The sequence below is a fragment of the Otolemur garnettii genome, unplaced genomic scaffold (genome assembly GCF_000181295.1).
Source record: "Otolemur garnettii isolate 467f Iridium unplaced genomic scaffold, OtoGar3 scaffold00109, whole genome shotgun sequence".
NCBI lineage: Eukaryota > Metazoa > Chordata > Mammalia > Primates > Galagidae > Otolemur > Otolemur garnettii.
In genome coordinates, this window is record NW_003852504.1 from 2,139,500 (window position 1) to 2,145,415 (window position 5,916).

Consider the following 5,916-nt stretch of genomic DNA (forward strand, 5'->3'; position numbering starts at 1 on the left):
GGCTCAGCACCTGTAGCTCAGTGGCTAGAGTGCCAGCCACATACACCAGAGCTGGCAGGTTTGAACCCAGCCTGGCCTGCCAAATAATGACAACTATAATCAAGAAATAGCCAAGCATTGTGTTGGGTGCCTGGAGTCCCAGCTACTTGGGAGGCAGAGGCAAGAGAATCACTTAAGCCCAAGAGTTTGAAGTTGCACAGCCCGTGAGTTATGATGCCATGGCACTCTACCAAGGGAAAAAATAAATAAATAAAACAAAAATCTTTCCAGTGATTTCTTCTACCCCACTACAAATAACTTTTCTTACTATAATTTCTAAACATGTATCATAATTTATAACTATATACTACATATATTTTATATTTTTCATTAATGTCTATATCACCCATCAGTTTGTGTGCTCTGGAAAAATAGATATTATGCCCATTTTGTTCACTGCGAGGTTATCAGTGCCTAACACAGTTATATGCATCTAGTAAATGTTTTTAAATGAATAGATGAACTTATCTGTATCCACAGGATCTGATAAAATACCTAAAACATAGTAAAGGTTCAACAGATATATGGGATTTAAATGGAATTAAATTAAAATTTGAATTACTATAAAAATGATTATATAATAAAGATTCAAGGTCTGAGCCACTAGAAATGCAGTAATGCCATGGTTTTAAGGAGCATCTATATGCTGTTGACTTCCAAATATATATCCCCAGCCTATAGGTTTTATATGCTCTTGACTTCCTATATATAACCCCTATATCCCCTTCTCCCTTGAATGCCATATTTCTATGTCCCACTCCCTACTCTACTTCGCTATTAATGTCTTATAGGTATATTTCTATAGTCCCAGCTAATTGGGAGGCTGAGATTGGAGGCTTGCTTGAGTTCAGGAGGCCAGCCCGGACAACCTAGTATAATTCTGTCTCCAAAAAAAAAATGTGTCTTTTTGATAAAATAGAGGTCTAATAGGCACTTTAAACTTAATACTTACAAAACAAAATTCTGAATTTGCCTCCTAAAAATCCTTCTAGTGGCTCAGGCCTTGAAGTAATCCTTAACTTTGTGTGTTCTCACTTTTTCTCTCCCATCCCACATCCTATCCCTTAGCAAGTCATATTTGAAGGGATAAAATGATTAAAATATGTAGACTATAAGATGAAAACGCTTTTTAACTTTTCTCCCCCTTTGTTTGAGAGGCTGGAGAATGAGACAACATGAATGATAACAATATCTAACAATATGGCTTGTATTATGTTCTAAGAGTATTATGTTTATACTCTATATCCTTAGAATCACCCCTACGAGGTAGGTACTATTCTCATTTTTCAGATGAGAAACTGAGGTATAAAAAGGTAAAATACTTTGCTCCTGGAAAATGGCAGAGCCAGGATTCTAACCCAGGCAGTCTGGCTCATGGGCCCATGCTTATAATCACTGAGCAAGAGGTGTACTGACTTAACCCTGTCCAGAGTTGCTTAAAATTTATGGCAGGGGAGCAGTAAAGAATATCGATTTCATTAATTCCCCTATCTTTATAGCACTCTGGGAGAAAGAAGGTCAGTAATTGTTGTGGTTGGTCACTCTTTGACACTTAACTGTAATACTGACTTAGATTATTTTTGGAGACCTGTGACTGCAAATATATAATTTCGCCCTTCTCCACTTTCTACTGCTTCCCTCTCTTCCTTTCACATTCTTTATTCTTCTCCATGTCCTCTTCCATTAACTACCACATCCCTTTTCCTCCAATCTAAGTAAGCACAGTTCACCAGGGGTAGCACAGCTGGGTTCAAAAAGAGGGTCTTGCTCTCAAAGATGGCATACCAGAACAACATGAACTTGTTTCTGTTTTATGTTAGACCATTTATTGAAGATCTTGGGATTGCTTATATAGAGTGTGCCAGTTTATAATTTGGACAAGGGAGCTAGAAGGGATCTAGAGTTCTGGTCTGTATCCTCCAATGCAAAGAAGAACTTTGTTATGCCCAGAAACAAATTTGTAGGAAGAATGGTTAAACTACTATAAACTTGATTGCAAATTATTTTCTGTTCACTAAAACTTATCACTTAAGGGATAATATTTTTATTAGCCTAGGCCAGTTAGGATACTGATGGAAGGTAAGGTAATACAATTGCTTTGTTTTCATTTAACAAATATTTTAATGTCTGCTCAGACTGGCAATTCCTCAGTAATCTTAATTTCTGAGGAATCTTAGTTTCATTGTGAAGGATATTTTTGTCCTTCATCCATTGTCTCAGCATCAGAATTCAGTTGTATTTTGGTCTGTGCTTTACTCACTATAAACACTTTTTCACATCCTGGCCTCCTCCATTTATTTAGTAAATATAAATAATTTAACACACTGTATAGGGTAAATTAAGGCTCTGGTATTCTTAAAGTGGTTGGTATTTTGGAAAAGAAATGTTTGGGATATGAGCCTTCCTTTTACATTTCAAATAACCTCATAGCTAGCTATTCAGCTATAATTTCTTGGTTTCCTCACCTTTTAAAAAACCACCTTTGAGATGATATGATACCGTTTGCTTTTCTATAGGAAGTGCTTTCATATTTGTTGAATTGCTCAATGGAAAAATCTGCAAAAATACTAAGGGGGGTAAAAACACATTAAGCATATTGAACAGTTTTGTAAGAACACACGGCATTTTACGGGACCTATGACTATATTATCTCAGCAAGTTTATCAGCTTTTTAGTACCTTAGTGTCAACACAATTGAGACAGAACTAGTACTGATAGGGATTTATTATAATAAATGGGAAATATGATTCAATCATGTTGGGCAACATATACCAAATAAGAACAAGCCTAAATATAAGAGAACACTCCTATCAGGCTCTTGGCCCTACACAATCTTAGTCCTTCCAGTGCTTGGGAACAAATGAATCTTGGCTGCCCTGTTATATAAAAGGGGCTTTGAAAGAAACAGGAACTGTTTTGTGCATTAAAACAGACTCTTAGATCCTTAGCAGCTGCATTGGTCGTTTCCAGGACTCCTCCTGAGAGGGCTCTTTGAGCCCAGTGGCTGATAATGGTCCCAACAGCTTGTAAATCCAGGGAGCATATGGCTGAGTAGTAGCGTGTTAAACTCTCATGCACTTTACCCTGCTATGGTTGATCCATTAGGTGGAGTGCATTTTTCCCGTTCAGCAAACTATGAGACTATGGCTTTCAAGGCCTCAACTACATCGAGAACTGTCTTCTAGCTCTGTGTGAAAATGTTTTCTTATTCTCTTGCCTACTTAGCACTTTATGGTATTGTACAAAGCAACTACCTCAGAAAATTTTAACAGTGAAAACACTAAAATCAGTACCTGCCTATTATGCTGTACTACATTGATAATGAACTTTCACTGTAAGGAGCGTTCTTAAACTGCTGTGTTCTATTAGTCCAGATTTCTGAATTTGGAGATGGCAGATTAACCCTAGCAGTAGGGAATAACAAAAAGTCTCCTTTTATCAGGTGGTGCCTATGGCACAAGGAGTAGGGTGCTGGCCCCATATACTGGAGGTGGTGGGTTCAGCCCCAGCCAAAAACTGCTAAATAAATAAATAGAAAGTCTCCTTTTATCAAAAACCGACTGGTTAACTACCTTGGTTTGGTTTATGCTTTCAGGAAGCCACATGCTTTTATTTCTCTGGGATACACATATCAGTGTGGTCTATTCATTTATGGCTCACTTATAAAATAACTTCTGTTAGCAGGTATCTCAGGGAAACATGACACATCAAAAATGCCAGCAAAATCTTATAAATATCTAATGCTGTTAGATTTAGTAATATTGCTTTGGAGAATTTATCCTAAGGAATTAGAAATGTCAAAGACTTACACTCAAGGCTATTTATAATGGTATTATAAGAGTGAGAAATTGGAAATAACCTAAATTTTAGGCACACCTGTAGGAGGCACCTGTGAGAAATACCTTGGTGATAAGGGATTGGAGGAGGGACTTAACATCATTGGTCTCTTGTTAAAGAGCACGAGACGAGAACGTACATTATTGCATAGCAGTCTCCACACCTGTGGTGTATCACTTGTATAAATAGCCACGGGAGCAGCTAGTTGAGGCTACTCCTTTGGGTCCTGCTAGGCTTCTCCTCTTGCTCGGAGGACGTCTGATTGACGCTCCCTTACTAAGACTGCTGCTGAGATTGCTGCTGAGATTCTCGCTCCTACTAATATAGTTGACTGTGACTTCTAAGGTGCTTGAGTACCTGAGACCTGAATGAGACCTACCCAGAGAAAGCTGGCGCAGCGGTCCACATCCAGACAGTTGAGTGGGCTGGGGCCAGAGACTTAGCATCCTGGCTCCAACCAGGCCCTGGGTTGGGGCCGGAGACACAGCAGCCCTGACACACAACTATATAGAAATAGTTAAAATATTAGTATATATACTCATTTGTTGTAAAACATGCAACAAATCCAAGTTGTGTTTTTGAAAAACTCAACAACAGGAAAATATAAACAGGATAGTGTTCAGTGAAAAAAAAAAAACCCACATGAAATAGAATAACAGTGGTCATCCTGAATGGTATAATTATGGGTACCTTTATGACTATGTATTTTCAAAAATTTCTAAAGTGAACAAAAGTTGTTTCTATAATCAGAAAAGAATAATAAACATTTATACGTCAATGTATATCTGTAAAAGAAATATCAGCAAAGCTGAGGCAGTTTTAGCACCTGTCTCTTAGTAAATGTGGAATAGGTAGATGAATGGACAAAGTGAATGAATGAATGAATGACAGGCAACATTTGTAGGCCACCATCACTGAGTTTATAAGACTGCAAAAATAATAAATGAAGATTTGTTAATTAAAAGGAGAAGATTCAGCAATTTAAGCCAGCAATTTGAAGGATGACATGAAAGGTACTGAAAGTCACAAAATTGAGTGGTTCATAGCCAAAATATTGTGGTCTATCCTTGGGTCCACTGCTACTCATATTGACCATGTATTGACATCATGTTTCCACTTATTTTATGTGTGTCTTTGAAGTATCTCTCATGTCTGCTGTCTTCATATTTAGTTTGGCCAGTGACTGAGCATGGTGAGAATGAAAATCAAGGTCATGAATTCAATTCTCATTTGAACCAGGTAACACTTCTCCAACTAGGGAGAAGATATATCCCAAGGCTAACTCTAGCTGGCATTAGTCACGTGGGCAAGCAAGTGTGTTAGTAGATCAGGGCAACCTGCCTCTAACCTGTGAAACCACTCAGACCACCCTGTACAGTGGGATATATGTCCTTATATTCTTTGAGAGTTGTCCTCTGAAACTGAGGTATGATATGCATAACTTTAGCTACCCAATAAATTAATATAAAACTTAATCATGTTACAATTTTTAGGACAAATTCACAATAAGCTGTTCATGGAAACTGTACATGGGACTGATTGACCTACATTGTTAGGTCAAATTGATGAGTTGAGTCTGATTTCTCTGCAAGTCTCTTAGGAGACAACATTAGATGCGTGAATGAAATCTAAATGCTTCCTCTCCAGTGCATTCCCTTATCTGTAAAGGAGCCTGCGTCAAAGAAAGCTATTAGACCTTTGCAAGGCATTCTGTATCTCTGCCCTGGTGGCTTATTAAACACTGTACTCCTAATTGTAGTTGCTTTTAAATGCAAGTGTATGACACTAATCCTAGTGCCTTGTTTGTATCTGCTATCTTAGTACTGCTAAGGTATTAGATTTATTGCCTGTCTTTTTAAATCACTCACTTTTAAAAACCTTATTCAGAGGCTGAGGAATTTACAGTTATGTGCCAAATTTTCTATGTTCTGTATATCATCCCGATATAACGGACTCCCTTAAATGGGTCCACTGGCTGTTTCATTCTTCAGGATTTTTAAAGAAAAGGAAGAGAAGTGGCTCGGCGCCTATAGCTCAACC